This window comes from Protopterus annectens, chromosome 2.part1 (genome assembly GCF_019279795.1).
Source record: "Protopterus annectens isolate FY-2018-M chromosome 2.part1, PAN1.0, whole genome shotgun sequence".
NCBI lineage: Eukaryota > Metazoa > Chordata > Ceratodontiformes > Protopteridae > Protopterus > Protopterus annectens.
The window spans coordinates 1,339,894,761-1,339,917,195 of record NC_056729.1 but is presented as its reverse complement, the minus strand read 5'-3'; the positions used below and the strand labels follow the sequence as shown (position 1 = coordinate 1,339,917,195).

At 44.6% G+C, this 22,435-nt stretch overlaps 1 protein-coding gene across 1 annotated transcript in view; it reads left to right on the top strand.

The window, feature by feature from the left end:
- TRMT44 (tRNA methyltransferase 44 homolog) overlaps window positions 1–22,435 on the top strand; it is a 587,826-nt gene that overhangs the window by 237,744 nt on the left and 327,647 nt on the right. The window lies entirely within an intron of this gene.

The window sequence follows — 22,435 nt, the reverse complement described above, 5'->3', positions numbered from 1 at the left end:
GCAATACTAAACTATTTTCATTAAATGTCCCTGACTTACTAAAGAATTATTGTTCCCTGACTACATACTAAGTCAAGGCAAGCTCATGTGTGCTGAGTGTCTTACCACAGCAAAAGCCAGATGATGTCTTTGTCTATATGGATGTGTAAGATATATCCTGTCAGAAATCTTTCTCGTCAGGTTCCAAAGTGCTGCTGCAAGAGTTGCCAAGATGCCAGATGCTGGTTAGAGGATGGCATCACCTCTGGTCACCTGGCACTGGTATAATACACAGAGAGTGCTTTGCTAAGGTCTGTGGCAGCATCTGAAATCTATAACACAGTTTCAAACTTTCCATCCTTCCAGGGTTCTCTGATAAGCATGCACATTTGATCAGTTACAACACTACAACCTAATATACATACATACATTCTTTCTGTCCAACAGGGCTTACTGTTGATGCATTTTTTTAACACAAGCAACTTTACAAATATATTTTTAACTCAAACATGTCTACAAATCAGTGTGATAGTCAAATAACATAAAATTCTTTACAAATCTCCAGCTAGCTATGCCGACATATGTACACATGTACTGCCCAACTCTCCCTGGCACAGATGGCATTACCTCATAAGGTCACAGAGGTATTCCCTAAGGAGGTTGAACTTGTAAGACTTCCACAGTCGAGAGTTGATTATCTGAACATCAGATGTTAAGTTGTCTATTTCGCCTTCATTCTTGCTGGTTGGGTTCGGAGCCGACTCGGCCATCTTCAAAAGCTCGAGAGCTACTTACTGGCTCAAGGCCCCCCCTATATCCCATGATGCCTGGCGCTAGATACCCAGATCTCATTGGCCGCTTCTGCTGCGAGGTTGCTTTTACTGGCTCAGGTCATATTTTTCAATTTTATTGTCACTGTATAAAAAAAAATTTTATATTATAGTCGGTGTTTGAAATAGTTAGTGTACTTTCAGTAGTTGTAGTTAGCTATTTGTATTTAGTCTCCTTCCCTTGAAAACTCGTTTTCTTGTTAGAGAGTTTCCCCCCTCCCCAGTTTCACTTCTTAAAGGTAGCCATTTTTAGTTAGAGGCTGATCCTTGTTTCAATTTTTTATGTAATAGTTTCTTTGTTAGAAATTTTGGTAGATTAGTAGGTCTAATTACCTTTTCTTAGATAATAGAGTGTGTGTGCTGTTAGGGTGTGGTAACTTGTGTTGAGTGTGTGTGATTTTACTAGTTACCTATTTCTCTTTTGTTGCTTTTTCTCTGTAAATTGATTTTTCCTTTTACAGGTATGTCTAAAGATACGAAAGTATCTGGATTCAAGAAGTGTGACTCATGCTGTCAGAAGACATCACTGACAGATGGTCACACTTCTTGTGTCTACTGTTTGGGCACCCTACACCTGCAGGACTCTTGTTCGATGTGTCACGCCTTTAGTCTAAGAGTCCTATATGAGCATAGGAATAAGCTAATTCTTAGGGGTTTGCTCAAACCTGAAGGGTCACTGGCTAAGGTTCAGTCAGTGAAACTCTCTAAGCCAACGAAGCCACCGGTTCCCAGTTCGGAGCCATCGTCTGGTGTGGCGTCTGCTTCAACTTCGGTTCCGACTGGAACCGAAGTACCTATCTCCCAGTCCACTTTGGTTCCGACTGGAACCGAAGTACCTATCTCCCAGCTGGCCCCGACTCTGGTGTCGAACCCGTCAGGGAGTCAAAAACGCTCTAGGTCTCCATCCCTAGATTCGATATACTCTGCTCCGGGGTCGCCTCTGTTACAATCGGAGCAAAGTCACCAATCCCACTCTTCTCGGTCTTCTAGACTATCTGACCATGATTTGGAGAGAGTGGTGAGCAGGCTCCTAAAATCGCAGGCCCTGGCTAAAATGTTATCCAGCCTCCCTCTTCAGGGTTCGGCTCCACCTGTCTCTGCACTAGATGTTCTTCGTGTTTCACTGTTGCAGTCATAACTGTAGGGTGTTCCTGCCGGCAGGCAGCCCGAGGTCGGCCAGAATTCCAAAGTCTGGGTCCGGCGTCGGCTGTACCAGCAAGTACCCTGACATCAGAGCGCAGAGGTACATAGCTGACAGCCAACGCCATCTTCTCCAGTCTTTCTTGCCGTGTGGTGGAAAGCAGCTCGCAAGTCGTTGGTTGGCGCATTCAGAACAACGTGCTTTGATTGTCTTCGGTCCGAAGTTTTCAACTTCTCTTCTCAAGCTAAGTACCCCGTTGGGGAAACTTTTTTCTTGCTCCTCCGATGTCAGAAAAAGTTAATGATTGTATATCGTGTGGAAAACAAATACCTCATAAAGATTTCCACTCTTACTGTCTACCTTGCTTAGGCACTGACCACGACGTTTCTTGCTGTCGGTTCTGTGCCAGGTTTAATTCTCGCACTATCAAGCGTAGGTACGATTGGGTCTTGAATTATTTCGGTAGATGATTTAATTATAGGATGTCGTCGGATACCTTACCGACAACCAGAATTCAAAAGAAACGCAAAGACAAGGATAGGCCTCCGAGGTCCAAACAGGATTCTTCGCAGCCGGAGCCAGCTTCGGGTTCGGCGGTCGTCAGTGAGGCGCTTTTGCAGCCCCTGTCGTCCGCCACTTCTGAACCGATGGCCGACACGGACTCCCATGGGGAGCCATCTAGGTCTAATATTTTATCTGCTGCAGGACCTTCGGACGTCGCTCCTTCAGATGGGTCCGGAACCGCTGTGCAGGTACCGGCTTCTGAGGGAGTTTCCAGGCCTTCTCATATAACTATTTCAACAAAGACAAAGGCAAAGACAAAAACTCCTGTAAAACCAAGGATTTCTTCTCAAGCTGCTTCGGATTCAGCTCCCAAGTCCCAGAAGCAATTATTATGGATGGCTGAGGATTTACTTACAATGATTAGGGGTTCTCACCCTCCTCCTGAAAAAAAGGCCTAGACAGGATATACCTTATGATTCCTCTGATCAGGCTTCTGTGTCTGCTGTCTCTTCCTCTTACCAGGATTACTCTTTTCCTCCTTATGAGGATTCAGATGCAGAGGACTCTATTCCCTCTGCTTCTCCCCCTGAAGATTTCTCTTTTGGGGAAACCTTACATGAGATGAGAGAGCATTTTCATTGGGAAGGTCAGGATTATTCTGCCTCCAAGAAGAGACTTAGGGAATTTCTCCTTCTACCTCAACACAGACCTTTGGCTATTCCTCCTGTACTTGATATTGTGGATGATGCTTTTTCTGAAGCTAACCTGAATCCTGACTCCTTGCCGCCTGCTCCTTCTAAGCCTGATAGATTTTACAGAGTCCCTGATTCCCATCAATTCTTATTTAAGAACCCTTCTACAGATCCTGAAACTATTTCTCAGGGTTCTAAAGCTGCTAAGGCCGCTTCATCTAAAAATCCTATTCCCTCTGAAAAGGATTCTCGTGCCTTGGATAGGTGGGGCAAAAAGGTTTATACTTCTGCTACTCTTTCTATTAGAGCTTTAAATTGCCAGTTTCACATGTTCAAGTATCAGCAATTTCTTTTGTTTGTTTTAAAGCAAAGGCTTTCTACCTTTCCTGCATGTGCAGAGGACAAGGAATTACAGGATGTTTTGCATGCAACTGAACAAGTTAGCAAACATAGTTTACATTGTGGTTTTGATGCCTTGGAAGCTTCTTGCAGGGCCGCAGCCTCTGGTACTGTTATCAGAAGACATGCTTGGCTTCGGGAGCAGAATTTACCTGAGCAGGTTAAGGCAAAACTGTTAGATGCCCCTGTTCAACATGATGTTTTATTTGGGTCCAGGGCTGAGGAGGTTATTAAAAATATGGAGGAAAAAGCTAAATCTATGCAGACTGTCAAAGATTTTTTACAAGTTCAGCCTCCTAGATTTTCCAGAAATTGGCCCTCCAAAAATTGGTCCTTTCCCACTTCTGACAGGCCTCAAAGGGGAAGATATAGACGGTCTAGAGGCCGGGCGCAGACACAGGCCTCTTATAGGTCCAGACAGTGGACTGCTTCTTCACCTAGAAGGGGAGAAGACAGACCTCAATCACAAAGGAAGCAGACCCAGTGACTCCCTCTGTTGGGCTACACGTCCTTCTTGCCTGGAAGCTCCTCGGAGGAAAATTATCTCTTTTTTACCAAAATTGGATGCATATCACCCAGGACAAATGGGTTTTAGATGTGATTTTAAAAGGCTACAAATTCCACTTTCATACTCTGCCAAGGTCTTACGGTTGGCCAGATCTGCCAAAACATCAATGGTCAGAGGCCTTAAATCAGGTGGACGCTTTATTGGCCATGAGAGCCATAGAACCTGTTCCACTCCCAGAGCTGGGAAAGGGTTTTTATTCAAGACTATTTCTGGTCCCAAGAAAACAAAACTCATGGAGACCTATTCTGGACCTCTCAGTATTAAGAACTTTTCTGGAAATCTCAAAATTCAAGATGCTCACTCTGCAACAACTTCTTCCCATGCTCTCCCAGGATGCTTAGATGGTAACATTGGACCTGAAGGAAGCCTACTTACACATTCCCATCAGACAGGAATGCAGAAAATACCTCAGATTCAAGGCAGGCTCGAGACACTTTCAATTCTCTGCACTGCCCTTTGGCTTATCTACTGCGCCCAGAGTCTTTACCAAGTGCCTGGCTCCAGTAGTAGCTTATTGCAGACTCCAAGGGATTCAAATTTACCCCTATCTGGATGATTGCCTTATCCAGGCGGACAGCAAGGATCTTTTACTTCAACATCTGCAGTTTGTTCAGCGTCTCCTCCTACTACTGGGATTTTCAGTGAACACAAAAAAGTCACATTGGATCCCCTCTCAACAAATGACCTTTTTGGGAGCTCTTCTAAACACAAGCTTACAAAAGGCCTTCCTGACTCCAGAAAAGCAAGTACAACTGGCAGCAATTTTCAAAACCTTGGCTACTTTGACTCAGCTCACTGCAAGGAAATTCCTGCAAGCTTTGGGCTACATGGCTTCTTGCATCCTGTTGATTCCAAATGCAAGGCTTCATATGGGAAAACTTCAATGGTACCTAAAGAGTGTATGGTCTCAGCATTACCACAGCCTGGAAACAATGATACCTCTAATTCCCTGCCTCCAAAAAGAGTTCCTTTGGTGGTCCAGGACTTGTGCTTTAAACGAAGGAAACCCCTTTCGTCTGCCTCAACCTTCTCAGATCATAACCACAGACGCTTCGGATTACACTTGGGGAGCTCATTTTCTAGACAACTGCCAGCAGGGCTCTTGGCCAAAGAAACATCTTCACTGGCACATCAACCTGAAGGAAATGTTGGCAGTCCAACATGCTCTTCTAGCCTTCCAGAAACTTTTGCAACCAGGACATATTCTGATTCGTACAGACAATACCACAGTCATGTGGTACATAAACAAGCAGGGGGGCTCCCACTCTTACCCCCTTTGCAGACTAGCCATGAGTCTATGGGACACAGCTCTAAATCTGAACCTGCATCTTCAAGCTCAATTCATCCCAGGAAAGCAAAATCTCTTAGCAGACAGCCTAAGCAGAAATCTTTTGGATCCCCACGAATGGATGCTGGACCCCAACTTATTCAACAGGATTACATCAGTTTGGGGTTGTCCTCAGATAGATCTGTTTGCATCTCATCTCAGTCATCAGTTGCCTCTATTTTGCACCAGGTCCTTCCACAAAACAGCATGGAAAGTGGATGCCCTGTCTTTCAGCTGGAGGAATCTTTCGGGATATGCCTTCCCTCCTCTTCCTCTTCTGCCTCGGGTGCTACTGAAAATAAAACAGGACAGACCCAAGATTATCATTCTGATAGCTCCAAATTGGCCTCGACAGTTCTGGTATCGAACCTTAAGACACCTGTTCTTGGAACCTTCTTTGATTCTGCCTCTGTCTCCTTCCCTTCTGTCCCAACATCAGGGTCAGATGCTACACTCTCAAATCAAGACTCCTTGCCTGGCAGCCTGGCTCTACAAAGGCCTTTGATTCCTTCTGCTCTTCCCAAACAAGTTTTGGATGTTCTCTTGGAAGCTAGGCGTCCTAGCACTAGAAAATCTTATGCTTCTAAATGGAAAAGATTTTGAATTTGGATGCAGGATCGAGGTTCTGATCCTCTGCTACCTGATATTTCCTCCATTTTACTTTACCTCTGAACTCTTGCTTAAAGGCCTCTCATTCTCTTCCATCAAAATTCATGCTTCTGCTATTTCGGCTCATTTCAACACTGATCCCCCCCTTTTTTCTCATCAACTGGTGAGACAATTCTTGAGAGGGGCTAAGAATTTAAGACCTCCCAGAACTCCTCCTGTTCCTGCTTGGGATCTTAATTATGTTTTGGAGAAGCTTACTTTACCTCCCTTTGAGCCTGCTGCTGCTTCGGATGTCAAGTTCTTATCCTGGAAAACAGCTATTTTATTAGCATTGACTTCTGCAAGAAGGGTGTCAGAGTTGCAAGCTCTCATGGCTGTGGAATCTTACTGGCCTGGAGGACCAATCCTACATTTATGCCTAAGGTGATTTCTAAAGTGACTTTAAATCAGACTATTCACCTTCCTACTTTCTTTCCAAATCCTCAAAACAAAGGGGAAAGGATTTTCCATTCATTGGACGTACACAGACAACTACGATTTTACCTGGACAGAACTAAAGATTTCAGGAAATCTGATCAATTGCTTATCTCTTATGCCGCCAGTTCTCTAGGCAAGGCTATTTCTAAACAAACTATTTCCAAATGGATTGCTCATGGAATAAGGTTTTGTTACTCTCATTTTGGGAAACAGATTCCAGGCACTGTTAGAAGTCATTCTACTAGAGCAGCTGCCACTTCAGCAGCTTTTCTCAGAGGAGTTCCTACCAAGGACATTTTGGAAGCTGCCATTTGGAGTTCAGTGCATACCTTCTCTAAGCATTATAATCTTCCTTTGTATTCTAAGTCTAGGGCAGGGTTTGCCTCTGCTGTCTTGCAGGGTCTTCTGGCTGCCCCTTCTTCTGCATAACCTCCACCCTCCTTCACAGCTTTGGGATTCCACCCTACAGTTATGACTGCAACAGTGAAACACGAAGAACATAGTACAGTTGTGTACACCTACCATAAATGTAGATGTTCGAGTGTCTTCACTGTTGCAGTCAGGGTTTCCCTCCCACCATTCCCCTCTTGTTTTCTGTTTGTTCTATCTCCTCTTCCTTTGCGGTGTATTTGTGTTTCCTTTGGGACACCTTTTGGATATTTTGGGGAGCTTCTGACATCTGGGGCAAGAAAGGCTGGAGAAGATGGCATCAGCTGTCAGCTATGTACCTCTGCGCTCTGACGTCAGGGTACTTGCTGGTACAGCCGATGCCGGACCCAGACTTTGGAATTCTGGCCGACCTTGGTCTGCCTGCCGGCAGGAACACCCTACAGTTATGACTGCAACAGTGAAGACACTCGAACATCTACATTTATGGTAGGTGTACACAACTGTACTTTCCTCCTTCGACTCATCCCTTGAGTTCGGAGCCGGAGCTTGCTGGGGCTCGGAATCGCGTAACAGTCGGTGCCGATACCTACCCTTTCGGTTCCGTAGTTGGCTCCGATCTCATCCATGGTGTTGTCCTTGGAGGGATCTGGGCGCCGGAACTCCCTCGTCGGCTCTGAGGGGGCGAGTGGCATCGGACCCTTGTCCGACCCCGTTCTCCCTCTCGGAGCTTCGGCGCAGGTGAGTTTGGCTCCTACATCGGCCTCGGAGATGTCTCTCTTGGTGCTGAGAAGGATCCCGGTCTCTTCGGTGCTGGTGCCTTCTCCGGTATCGGGAAAGGGCGCCTTCGAGGTCATGAGGAGTGTGCTGGCCTCTGAGTCAGCTTCACGGTCAGCCTCATCGGCTCCTCCCCCCATGGTGCCTGTATCTGCCTCTGCCCCTCCTCCAGACCCCAAGCGTGGGGAACAAGTGCACCAGGGCACCCCATTGGGTGTATCTTCCTCTTCCGAGGCCTCCCCTGATCATTCAGGGGAGCCCCCTCTAAAGACAAAATGCAAGAGGAAGCATGTTGACTCCCATGAGTCTGTCACTTCAGATACCGACTTGGAGGATTTGGAAGGGTCCCCGAGATCCCCCTCTGAGAACGTCTCTTTCTCAGACATCCTTGAGATACTTAGGTAGAGGGGGAACTGGACTACCCTTAACCCTTCCGAGGATGAGTCGGTATTCCTGGACGCGTTTGGTTCCTGACCCTCCACCTCCTGGGTGTCTCCGCCTTTCGATCCACTGATGTCTGTCATGGCTCAGAAGGCGTGGTCAGCCCCAGACACAGTGGAACCAACCACCCGAAGACCCACAAAATTTATTACTGCACCACAAGACAAGCAATTTCTGACTAAGAGTGTTCCCATTGATGCCATGGTGGTAGCAGCGGCCACAAAAAAGGAGTTGGCTGAAACATCTTCGTCTGTCCATCCCCCTAATAAGGAATCTAGGACAATGGACAGATATGGGAAGCGGATGTTTGCATCAGCGACCTTCTCCATGAGGTCGCTGAACTACTTGTGCCACTTTACCCGCCTTCAAAGGGATCTCCTTAAAGATCTAGGAGATGCCCTTTAAGATCCATCAGCTGCGGGGGCCCAGACTAAGGTTGCCTCCCAGCTGGCGACTCTTAATTCGGTAGTAAACTCCTCCATGCGGCTCATCTCTCATGCAGCCGATGGTGCGAGTAGGGCCGCAGGCACAGGCATGGCCTTGAGGAGGCATGCCTGGATGCGGTTATGTAACTTTGCGGAACCCTTTAGGGTGTCTTTCACAAACACCCTTTGATGGTTTTGCTTTTTGTGGACCACAGGTGAAGGATACCCTTACCAGGTGTGAGCAGGAAGGCAAGACTCTCTCGGCTTTGGGAGTCTGTTTTTCCACTCCTTCAAGACCGTATCCCAAGGGTCAGAAGAGTGGGAAGATGTTGTTCCAGAAACCCCAGGGAGCCGTGTCTGACACACGTGGAGAGTTCCCCTCCAGGGGCAGAGAAGGGAACAACAATAGACGCTGCCCTCTGGGCAGAGGGGGTCTGCAAAATCAGGGCCAAAGAGAATCTTTCTCTGACAAGCCCTTTCAGCATCCCTGAGGTGCTGCCCGGCTGTCCATCTTCGGAGGTAGTCGGAGGAAGATTATCGCTATAGCCAAAAGCCTGGCAAAGTATAACACAAGACAAATGGGTACTGTCTATCATATCCAAAGGCTACAAAATCCCTTTCTTTTGCACTCCCTATGTTCCCAATAAATCCCTTACAGATGTTCCACCCAATATAAGGGATCAGGCAGTTCAAGAAATTTCAAAACTGCTAAGAAAAAGAGCCATCCAGCCAGTCCCGGCAGACCAGCAAAGATCCGGAATTTACTCGAGGTTCTTTTTGGTACCAAAAAAGACAGGGGACTGGAGACCCAGCCTGGATCTCAGCAGACTAAACAGGTCTGTTCAAAGAACGAAGTTCCAGATGGTCATGCTACAGTCCATTTTACCCTTTCTGGGTCAGGACGATTGGATGTGCTCCATAAATCTTTAGGACGCGTACTACCATATCAAAATGGACAGACGCTCCAGAAGATTTCTCCGCTTCCGGCTGGGAGTCAGTCATTATCATTTCAGAGCTCTGCCCTTTGGTCTCACCACAGCCCCCAAGGTGTTCACTAAATGTTTGGCAGTAGTTACCTCAGCTGAGATGGCAAGGATTCCAGGTGTTTCCATATTTAGATGACTGGCTCCTTACTGCAACCACCAGGCATCACCTGCTGCGAGCCAGAGACTACACCATCCAAACTTGCTCCAAACTAGGCATCACAATAAATTTCGGAAAGTCTGCATTGTCGCCTTGTCAATCTATTACCTTTATAGGCGCAAACTTAAATACAAAGGACATGTCAGCGAGACTTCCATTAGACAGAGTGCTACACATTCGTCGACATGTCCAGGTCTTATTAGGATGCAAAAAAATTCAGGCCAGATTCGTCCTAAAGACCTTGGGTCTCATGGCAGCGGCTATCATACTAGTCCCCCTCGCTCGTTTTCATATGAGGATTCTTCAGTGGATGCTGTTCACCCAATGGTCTTTCCAGCAACTTCCAATGTCTCACAAAATAATGATCACACAGACATGCAAAAACCAACTTGCTTGGTGGATGGTTTCCCCATCAGTACCCCAGGGCAGACCATTTGCTCTTCCTTCTTCAGTGGCTACGGTGACCACGGATGCCTCCCTGATCGGGTGGGGGGGGGCATTTTCAGGGCAGAACAGTCCAAGACACCTGGCAGCCTCACGAGTACCATCTGCATATCAATGTCTTGGAGATGAGGGCCATGCTTTTGGCGTTGCAAGCTCTTCACAACTCTCTTCCTACCGGGACCATTGCAATTCAGACAGACAATATGTCGGTAGTGTGGCACATCAACAAGCAGGGCAGAACCAGGTCCTACCCCCTATGTCGAGAAGCGCTCAGACTCTGGCAATGCGCGATCTCTTCCCAACGGTTTGTGATAGCAGTGCACATCCCTGGGAAGTCCAACTGTATAGCGGACAGGCTGAGAAGAGCAATTCTCATGCCTCACGAGTGGTCTCTCAATCAGACAGTGGCGGACCAAATCTTCCGCAAATGGGGTCAGCCTTGCTGCGACCTTTTTGCCACCCCCTTCAACAGCAAGTGCAACAATTTCTTCTCTCTCCTCCCTCTTCCCGGACACTCCCCCAGAGACGCTCTAGTTCACGATTGGCCTCAGGGACTTCTTTATGCATTCCCTCAGTTCCCAAATTAATACAGAAAGCTGCCACATTGAGATGCAAGATGATCCTCATTGCCCCTTACTGGCCTCGACAAATTTGGTTCCCGTTCCTGCATCATTACCTTCTGGAGCAGCCCTGGACCCAGTTCCAGACCTCCTGATCCATCAATCGGGCAGGCTGCACCAATCCCTTCAATCTCTCCAGCTCACTGCTTGGTTGCTCCACTTCCGACCTTAGCAAGGCTTCCGAACATCTCCCACTCGGTGTGTGAAATCATCTTATCACCGCACAAGTCTACCACTAGAAAGACTTATGCTAGTAAGTGGAAATGTTTCTCTTTCTGGGCAGAGGCTAGGAATATAGATCCCTTTTCAGCCCCTGTGCACCATATTTTGGATTTTTTAACGGAACTTTTTCGTGCTGGATCGTCTTCTGCCATGATTAGAGTTCAGTTAGCTGCAATTTCAAACTTTCATGCAGGTCTATCGGATACTAGTATTATGTCCCATAAGCTTTGTAAAGCTTTTCTCAAAGGGACTACTTTACTCAGGCCCCCGGTGAGAGATCCCCCACCTCCGTGGGATCTAAATTTGATTTTAGCTTCCCTGATACTGCCCCCTTAGAACCGGCAGCTTCTTGTTCCTTGAAGTTTCTTTCTTGGAAAACCTTTCTTCTGGTTGCAGTTACTTCAGCTAGAAGAGTTTCTGAGCTTCAGGCTTTTTGTGTTCGCCATACTTATCTAGTGTTCCACAATGACAGAGTGTCTCTCAGGACTAATCCTTCCTTCCTTCCAAAGGTTTCTTCTGACAATAATTTGAATCAGTCTATTGATTTGCCTGTGTTTTTTCCAAATTATTCCAACAAGGCGGAATACAAATTGCATCAGTTGGATGTTCATAGACAGTTACGCTTTTACTTGTATAGAACTAAGCAAATAAGAAAATCAGACCAGCTGTTTCTGTCCTATGCTAAGGGTAAACAAGGTCTACCTGTGTCGAAAATAGCCTTATCTAGGTGGTTGACATCTATCATTACATTTATATATCAGCTAAGGAATAAAGAGCTTCCTGCTAAACCAAAAGGTCACTCCACTAGAGCTCCAGGTACTTCAGTGGCTTTTCAGGCAAGATTGCCAATGGAAACTATTTGTGCGGCAGCTACATGGGCCAATCCTCATACCTTTATTTCACATTATAAGCTGGACGTGGCCTCCAGGAGCAGAGCTGATTTTGGTTCCACTGTTCTGACTCTGTTCCTATGAGCCACCCAGGATTGAGGTGCTAGGGATGCTGTCCCAACCAGCAAGAATGAAGGCGAATCAGACAACTTAACATTAAGAAGTTATGTACCTACCATAACGTTCCATGTTAGTTGTCTTCTTCTTGCCTTCTTTCTTGCGTCCCACCCTCCATCCCCCTATCCTAGTAGACCGAGAAGAGTTCCTTATGTTTTTCTCACTGGCTGAGTCTTCTCTGGCTATTCTTTCTGACTAGTAGTCTCTCCAGTAGGATTTATGCATTCTAGGACAGGATTCCTGTATTATTATTATTATTATTATTATTATTATTATTATTATTATTATTATTATGTCTGCAGTTAGACTTGCCAAACGAGATCTGGGTATCTAGTGCCAGGCATCATGGGATATAGGGGGGCCTCGAGCCAGTAAGTAGCTCTCGAGCTTTTGAAGATGTCCGAGTAGCGGCTCCAAACCCAACCAGCAAGAAAGAAGGCGAGAAGAAGACAACTAACATGGAACGTTATGGTAGGTACATAACTTCTTATCCAAAACACAACCTTTTCAGGTAGGAAAAATCATAGAGTCTGAACATGTAAACATTGTACATATTTGCTTGTGCATGTTTTTTGAGCTTGTAGCCTACTCATGTGAAAAATATTCTTTATTGTCCACTGGAATTGCTGACTGGTTGAAAAGTATATTCCTTGCATGCAGAAAAAAACAAGATTTTAGGAGTTTTTTTATCTGGTTCAGTTATATGTTTGATTATCCAAACTACCCTAGGTCCCAATTAGTTTTGATAATCAACTCTCTACTGTACATCTGTAAGAGCTTTGTAAGCAGGAGTACAGTGGTCCTGTGACCTGGAAATTAGTCAGTAAGTAGTGGGGAGCAGATCTATAAATGTGGGATTTTGAGCTACATATGTGGAATTTTAAAGGAGAAAGGCAATCTATTACATGATATTAGAAATGTGTGTACTTGTGTATGTAGGGTGCATGCTGTATGCAGCATTGGGTACAAGCAGTAGTATAAAATGTGAGCCACCAGATGGTGCTGCTGTCTGCTGAGGTAACAAGAAGCATAGGGATAGACAAAGATCAACACCTAATTATCTAGACGGTTAATCAGATTGAAATGTCACATAAGAAGACCACCAGCCCTTCACTCCAAAGGGCCTGTCATGTCAAACAGGAGAACCACCAAATTCAGAAGATCACAGGGACACTGGGGCTAAATAACGACAAGAGCTGGAGGGCATGTGGAGTTGCCATATTAGAGCCTGTACCAAAGAGCTGATGAGGTTCAATATGTAAATCCACAGCTTTACTAAACACAAGGAATGAAGACCCCTAAACATGTTCAAGTTGCAAAAAAACTTGTGTGTACCTCAGAAGTGAGCAGACACAGTATGTGTAATGATGGTATGCAGTGGCATGAAAGTATTTCAGGGTGGCATACACATGACACCTTTCAGTAGTAGTATGAAAGGTCTCATTGTTCATTTTTCTCCTCTTTTACTGAGGTGGTGCCTGCTTTCTCTCAACAATGATTTCCCTCTGTACATCAGCATAATCATGTTCCTTCTTATCCACCCTCAAGTCACTCTGGCAATCCAGCAGCAGAATGTCTGAGTAACCCTCAAGGTACCTGTGCCATTTTTTCACACAGTTCTTGGAACATGGCAAAACCAGCAATGTTATGTTATACACACTGAGCTAAGTGGAGGAGGGACATTGACTACAACTCTGACTACAACTCTGATCTGAGATATACATCAATAAGTATCCTGTTTTTATGGCTTATTTTTACTGGTAATTGCTTCTAGCAATTTATATATAGCACTTTTTATTGCCTGCTGCATACTTTATACTGTATTTTATTGTTATTAACTAATCTGCATGGTTAAACTAATTTTTTTTTTGCCTTACAGGGCCTGATAAATACATTTTTACTGTCACACTCTTTGTAAAGCGTTTTAGCTAGTTTCACTGTGTAAAAGGTATTAACAGGAAATTGTCTGTACTTGTTAAGCACCTATTTGTTTGTTCTGATTTCCTTGCCAAGGAGTGTATCATATAACTGATTTGTCTGCAGTTAAAAGCATTCTATAGAGTCTCCTGGCTCCTTTATTTGTTTAAAACTTTCATTTTGTCGCTCACTGCTGTTCTTCTACTGTGATAAACATTTCTGTAGTGTTTACTGTCTAAAAGAGTGTAGGCTAGTAGCTTTAGTATTGTTCCCCACTCTTCCTTCCTGTTGGTGTCTTGCTGTTATACTTGGTGGCTTTGCAATTGCCCTCCCCTACTGTAAATTTGATCTGGGACACTTCTCCCAGTCTAGTGTCATTAGCTCATTCTACCTAATACAGAGAGAACATTTGAGAAGGCCAACCCACTTAGTTTCCTAACCTTGAGTTATTTTCTGCTTCTCCCCTCTCCCTTTCCTTTACAAAAAAAAAAACTTTGCTAGAATCTCCCTGTGTTCTGCCTAACTGTAACAAAAAAATTACACTTGTCTCCTTCCTTTCCTGTAACTAGTCTAGTCCAGATACAGACTTCCTATATCCAGGACTCTTTGTAAGCTTCTGAGCCCCCCAAGCCTGTCTGTGTTGGAGGGAAGCCTGCTAGTGTATCAGTGGGAGTGGTAAGCACTAGGTAACCTATCTACCACATAAGGAGTGGTTTCTGGCCCAGAAATTGTAGTTATTTTCCATTTGGGCAGTTTTTCATCTCTCTCAACTTCCTGATTTAAAATCCTGCATTTGCACTTGTTTCTTTCCTGGAACTAGTCTAGTTCAGATGCAGATTCTTAGTTTTAGCACTTGAATTTGCTTATTCGTGCTCATCACTTGTTCAGAACTTGTTGTAAGCACTAAATAAGCTGCAAATTACTACAGCACTCAACCTTCCTCATTACCTAGAGAAAAACAGCTCTTGTACTCACTTTCCTCACTTGTCTAGTGGAAAATATTTTTTTATTCAGGCATGTCCAAGGGTCAGCTCCCAGTGTTCTCTCGTGTATATCTGATGAATCTGGGCATCATGGGGCAGTGTAGCAATTTATGTACACAGACATCCCTCTCCTCCTACCACCCAACACTACAACCTGTGAGAGATGCACTTATCTAGCCAAACTGGAGATAACGCTCTCATCAACCAAGACTGAGCTTGACAGTTGAGAGAAGAAGGTAAACACTTGCACCACACCACACTCATCACATAGTCCCACTAAGCCTACACCACCAAAATCCACACATAGAAACACTAAAACATTTGCGGAGGCTCTCAGTAATAATCTGCTGAAGCAACAGAGACCTCCAAAGCAGAAATGCAAGCAACCTCCACTCCCCAAACACAACCCAAATGACACACAGCCCACAGACTCAGTGTGCCACTTAACCACAGCCCATAAGGCAAAACAACATACCCAACACACACTAGTCATAGGTGACTCTATAGTCAGGCACACTCATCAGGCTAAACAAGGAGAAGGTTACTGTCAGCTGCCTGTTTGGTGCCAGGATCCGCCACATAACCCTCGCACTCAGGTCACTCCATAACAAGTACAAATATGACTCTGTCATTGTCCATGTTAATGTGAATGACCTGAGACATATCTCCCTGGTTTATGTGAAAAGAGACATGGAAGAGCTCTCCGATCATGTAGCCCAGGCAGGTATGACCCTAGCCCTGAGTAGCATCCTGCCATTGCCCAGAATGATACCTCAGTACAAGGACAAAATGATTGACTTCAACAATTGGCTAAGCTTCTGGTGTCATTCTAATGGTATCCAGTATCTGTCTGCCTGGGACGACATGGTCGACGGACCACGATGCTTTGTTAAAGATGGCCTGCACCTGTCACCCCTTGGATTCCGGATATTGGCTAAGGCTCTTGCTGCCCCTATAGTGTCTTTCTTAGGCAAGGTTTAAATGACAAATTCACCACCGTAACAGGACCAGGCAAGCAAAAACTGAGGGTAATGCTACTCAGTGCTAGAAGTCTAAATCTCAAAATGCAGTCCCTTGAGGCACGCCTTAAAATGGAGAACATCAATATCTGTGCAGTGACTGAGACCTGGTTCAAGGCTCCAGAGAGCACCCTTGCATTACCAGGCTATAACTCATACCACACTTTTCAGCCACCTAACGTGCACCAGAACACCAAAGGCGGAGGTGTGTCCATATTCATTAAGGATATCCATACCTCCAGGCTAGTTGCTCAGCATAATGCATCCGAGGTTATCCATGTGCAACTAACTCTCTGCAAAACTGCAATCCAAATTGTAGCTTGCTACAGATCCCCCACCATGCCCCAAGATTCCCACTCCTCTTTTCTTGATGTACTGAAAAATATTAGGGTTCAACCAAGCACCCTAATAATGGGCAATTTCAACTACACCACCATTAACTGGGAAAACTACTCATGCACCAACTCCTTCACTCAACACTGTCTGGAATTCATAAATTCCAATGCCTTGGATCAGCTTATCCACACCCCCACCAGGTGCAACAATATCCTAGACTTGGTCATTACCAACATAAGTGACCGGTGTTCCACACCTGAAGTCAATTCCTCTTTGGTCAGATCTGACCATAAGCTAATCACCCTAGATATCCACATCCCGCCTCCACCTTCCATTAAGGAAACCATGGTAAAAAATGTCTCCAAAGCCAACTTCATGCTTCTTAAGACAGAAGTGGCGAACTTCATGACACCCATGCAGAACAATACAGTTACGACTGCTGAATCCTACACAGATGCACTCTATAAGCACTTACGAGTGCATGGATCATGCTATCCCAAACAGAACCAAGATGCTATCCTCCAAAAAAAGGAAGCCAGTCTGGTGGTCCCCTGCCATAAACAAATTCTACAGCAGAAGGAGGAAACTGTTGGAAAAGAGAGTAAAATCCCATGAGTGGAGGAGTTCCCTGGTCATCCACAGTAAAAAGCTGAGATCTCTTATAAGATACTCCAAAGCTAGCTACGAAAACAAAATCATCACTGATTCTAGGGACAACCACAAAGCATTCTATAGCTATGTCAAGAATCTCAATGGCAACACCCAGATCTGCTCTGAGTTACAGCACAACGGCATGAAAATTACCGAACCAACTGATATTGCTAACATCCTGGCAGATAGGTTCAGTGCTAACTTTACCCCGCTCTCACTCCCTAAAGGGCCCATATCTATACAGGAAGAATTCAAAGTCCCTGTAATCACAACTATGCAGGTAAAAGCTGCACTCTCTAAAGCCAAAAACACAGCATCTGTGGGACCGAACAACATCCCAGGCTACGTTTTACGTCCTGACGAGCCTGGTCTGTAAGTCCATGGAAAGTATCATTATGGAACTCATAAACAAACACATTGGTAACCTCCAAACTCTGGACCCCACCCAATTCGGTTTTGTGAAAGGCAGATCATGCCTCCTGAACCTGATCGACTTCTTTGAGGCAGTCACCAAAGCAGTAGACGAGGGTAAGGTGGGTCACGCAGCCTATCTTGACCTTGCCAAGTCTTTCAACACCATATACCACTCTGGAATTATATCTAAACTCACTTAACTAGGTATAAATCCCTACATCACAAGGTGGGTTGCCAATTGGCTCATTGACAGAACCCACACTGTAAAAGTTGCAGACTCCAAATCTGACTTCAAACCAGTGACAAGTGGAGTACCACAGGGTTCAGTCCTGGGACATCTCCTATTTGGTATCTACTTCTCTGAAGTACAGGCTAACACAGAAGGCCTTTGGCTAACGAAGTTCACAGATGACTACAAACTAGGAGCCATAGTTGAATCCCCAAATGATGTGGACGTCCTACAAAAGGGCATCACTGAGACAGGTGCCTGGTGTCAAAGCCATGGCCTCAAGCTCAATGTCAAAAAGTGCATTGTCATCCCCTTTGGTAAAATCTCTGTACCCATGAACTACCACATAGGCAGCAGTCTAATTAACACTGAATGTGTGATAGACCACCTTGGGACCCAGGTGGACAGTAGTCTCTCCTTTGATAATCACATTACCACAGTAGTCAGGAAATCCTTCTACATGGCACACCTCATCACAAAAGGGTTCACATCCAGGAAAAAAGAGGTCATTGTTCCCCTCTACTCGACACTCATTAAACCCATTATAGAGTACAACACCCCTTTTGGAATGTACCTCACAAGACATCTGCAGCAGCTGAAAAGGCCACAGAAGTACCTCACGAAGAGGATTAATGGCCTCAAACAGAAGCCCTACACTGACGGTCTCAAAAAACTTCATCTTTACTCCGTAGCATATTGTCTACACCAAGGTGATCTCTGCCTAACATATAAAGCTACATCAAACCCAGAGCTGTTGGATATGCTACACCTAAAGAAATCCCAATCCCTCCGCGCTACACGCTCTAGGGACCTAAACCTCAATAAACAACACATGCTGGAGGGATAGATTCCTGTCTCAGAGACTTTCCACACTCTGGAACAAGCTACCCATCTACGTCAAGCAAAGTTCAAGTTCCTCATTAGCACTCTTCAAGAAAAATCTTCATGAGTGGATGGAAAATAGGAAATACACCCCAGGGATCACTTCTGTGGCTCTGCTCGACAGGGGCACAGGAGAATAACTTTCTTGGGTGGCGTAAGCCAGGGAACCTTATTGGCTAGGTTTACTTAGGCCTTTGGATCGATAGCCTAGTACCTACCTATGAACCTATAAACGGACCACACATTTGGGGTTGTAGATATGACAGGCATCTCTTCATGGAGACATTGGTACCATGTTGTCATGGCTGGATGTAATTCAACATTAAGAATGTCTCAAAAAACTTTCAGGTACTTCACAGATAAACTTCCAAGCAACTAGCTCAACAGCTTTCCCACAACATGCTTTATCAGGTTTAAAATTTGCATTAAAAACCAAAACCATTTAAATAGCCTCATTCAGTGACATCATCTTAATTAGCATAATCATCAGAGCTAGTAAGGGAGACTGCTAGGAAGGTGCTTGGTGTGACATCTGGACAGAGGAAGGAGGACAAGGAGACATGGTGGTGGAATGAGGAAGTACAGGAGAGTATACAGAGGAAGAGGCTGGCGAAGAAGAAGTGGGATTGTCAAAGAGATGAAGAAAGTAGACATGAGTATAAGGAGATGAGGCGCATGGCAAAGAGAGAGGTGGCGAAGGCCAAGGAATAAGGCATATAGAGAGTTTGGACACTAAAGAGGGAGAAAAGGACCTGTACCGATTGGCTAGACAGAGGGACAGAGCTGGGAAAGTTGTGCAGCAATTAAGGGTGATAAAGGACAGTGAGGGAAATGTACTCACAAGTGAGGAGAGTGTGTGTTGAGTAGATGGAAAGAGTACTTTGAAGGGCTGATGAATGAAGAGAATGAGAGAGAGAGAAGGTTGGATGATGTGGGGATAGTGAATAAGAAAGTGAAGCAGATTAGCAAGGAGGAAGTAAGGACAGCTATGAAGAGGATGAAGAATGGAAAAGCTGTTGGCCCAGATGACATACCAGTGGAAGCATGGAGGTGCTTAGGAGAAATGGCAGTGGAATTTCTAACCAGATTGTTTAATTAAATTTTGGAAAGTCAGAGGATGCCTGAGGAGTGGAGAAAAAGTGGTTTGATACCTATCTTTAAGAATAAGGGTGATGTGCAGAGCTGCAGTAACTACAGGGGGATAAAATTGATCAGTCACAGCTTGAAGTTATGGGAAAGAGTAGTGGAATCTAGGTTAAGAAGGGAGGTGATGATTAGTGATCAGTAGTATGGTTTCATGCCAGGAAAGAGCACTACAGATGCAATATTTGCTCTGAGGGTGTTGTTGGAGAAATACAGAGAAGGTCAGAAGGAGTTGCATTGTGTCTTTGTGGACTTAGAGAAAGCATATGACAGGGTGCCTAGAGAGGAGTTGTGGTATTGTATGAGGAAGTCGGGAGTGGCAGAGAAATATGTAAGAGTGGTACAGGATATGTACAAGGGTAGTGTGACATTGGTGAGGACTGCAGTGGGAGTGGCAGATACGTTTAAGGTGGTGGTGGTGGTATTACATCAAGGATCAGCTCTGAGCCCTTTCTTATTTGCAGTGGTGATGGACAGATTGACAGATTAGATTAGACAGGAGGCCCTGTGGACTATAATGTTTGCAGATGACATTGTTATATGTAGTGAGAGTAGGGGCCAGGTTGAGGAGACCCTGGAGAGGTGGAGATATGCTTTAGAGAGGAGAGGAATGAAGGTCAGCAGGGCTAAAACAGAATATATGTGTGTAAATGAGAGGGAGGGTAGAGGAATGGTGAGGATGCAGGGAGTAGGGTTGGTAAAGGTGGATAAGTTTAAGTACTTGGGATCAACAGTTCATAGTAATGGTGAGTGTGGAAGAGAGGTGAAGAAGAGAGTACAGGCAGGGTGGAATGGGTGGAGAAGAGTGTCAGGAGTGATTTGTGATAGATGGGTACCAGTAAGAGTGAAAGGGAAGGTCTACAAGAGGGTAGTGAGACCAGCTATGTTATATGGGTTGGAGACTGTAGCATTGACGAAAAGGCAGGAGTCAGAGCTGGATGTGGCAGAGTTAAAGATGTTAAGATTTGCACTGGGTGTGACTAGGATGGACAGGATTAGGAATCAGTATATTAGAGGGTCAGCTCAAGTTGGACAGTTTGGAGACAAAGCAAGAGAGGCGAGATTGCGTTGGTTTGGACATGTGCTGAGGAGGGATGCTGGGTATATTGGGAAAAGGATGCTAGAAAGAAGAGGAACAAAAGAACTAAAGAGCACAGTCAAGTAGGAGTGCAAGTTTTAGGGTAGATGATCTTATCAAAGCATCAGAGTCAAGGTTACCCAGCAGCTACAGAGAAATAAGACCTCAGCTGAGACAATTAATGAAAGTGAGTTTACCTATTGAGTTGGCGGGGCATTCCATAAACCTGGCACACTTACAAATGTGGATACAGAGACATTATAATGATTTGAGTTAGAAGTAGACACTGATGCAACATCAGATACTCTGTAAAAGAGAATACATAGTGGAGTGTAGAATAATGAGGGACCTTAAGACAGTGAAGAAATAAAGAAGCTTATGAGCAAAACTTTAACTAGTAATGCCGGGCATACAAGAGAGGTAACAGACATGAAATGATGACTTCTGTGAACATGACTGACCATACACTGTGTTTTTTGAATGCAGATAGTTTCAAGTTTGCCAAAAAAACATTGGAGGAAATATTAAAGTACATGAAACCTAGAGAAGAGATGGGAAAAGCATGACTTATTCCGTTTTAATTCTTACTAAGGCATGCAGGAAGCAGCCCTGTAAACTATGCTGTTTTCATGTGAATGTTTTTCCCCGTCACCTACTGACTGTCAGGTGTCCAGTTAGTCAACTTGCCTATCTTTCAACATGAACAAGAGCTGTGCATGGAAAACTGACATCAAGCAGCCATCAAGCATTTCTTTCTAAAGCCCTTGGTCTTCTTTCACATCACAGCCTCCACGTGGTGTCAGTAGTGCAACCAGTCAGGTTGTTAACCCCACCCCTCGCACCCAGACGGGTTAACAAGTTCTGTCTGCTTACTTCCTGACCAGCTCCTTCACTGAATGGGTTGCTGGTTGATTCCATATTGGCAGAGTCATGATTGGAGCATTTTCCCAGTGTGCCATGTCACTGGCAGCATACTTTAATGTTTGATTGGATTTAATTCTAATTCTTTTAATAAGAACAGCAAATTTAACTAAGGTATCAAAAGTGACACCTATGATTAGCAGACCTGATAACTGAGAAGAATTTTCAAGATTCAAGGTGCTAAGTAGCATGATTTTGGTATTAGTTGTCTTTAAGAATAAAGCAGAGTAACCCATGTTGCTATGGAGGGCAACAGTAACATTTATGGAAGAGTTTCCATCAGTCAGAGATTGATCTTGAAAAAAGGACATATTCATCTTCATACTGGATAAAGCTTACATAGTTCACAAAGTTACCACACATCATTCACAAACACAGATAATAATAATGGCCTCTGTAGTGGATGTTGCAGATTAAGGAAAGAGGAGATTTTCATGTGACTGATCAAAAAGATGGTTCTTGAAAATGTTCACGGCAGAGGGAGGGAGACCACACGTCTGGTATCTGTGTAGTTAGACGAGGTTGGCAACTTATCCTAGGATATCAACATATGTAACCCGGTAGGTAACAAAACACAGTACACGCAGAGTCTTGCTGACATCCTAAATGCCTTTATTAGAGATTTTTTTTATTCTAGAACATGATTTAAGAATTGCATTCATTCAAATAAAAAAAGGAAACCAAAAAATCACTTGCAAATAACCCATTGCCTTTAATAGTGACTTAATTTTTTAGCATTCTTTCAACCTCTGATATATTTAGTTCGGTCTGTCATTCTGTGCCATGTGCATTTAGTTCAGTTTTGCAGTACAGTTTATCATACCTTTTACTATATACCTTAAAGTATTTTATATGGCAGGATAGGTCAGA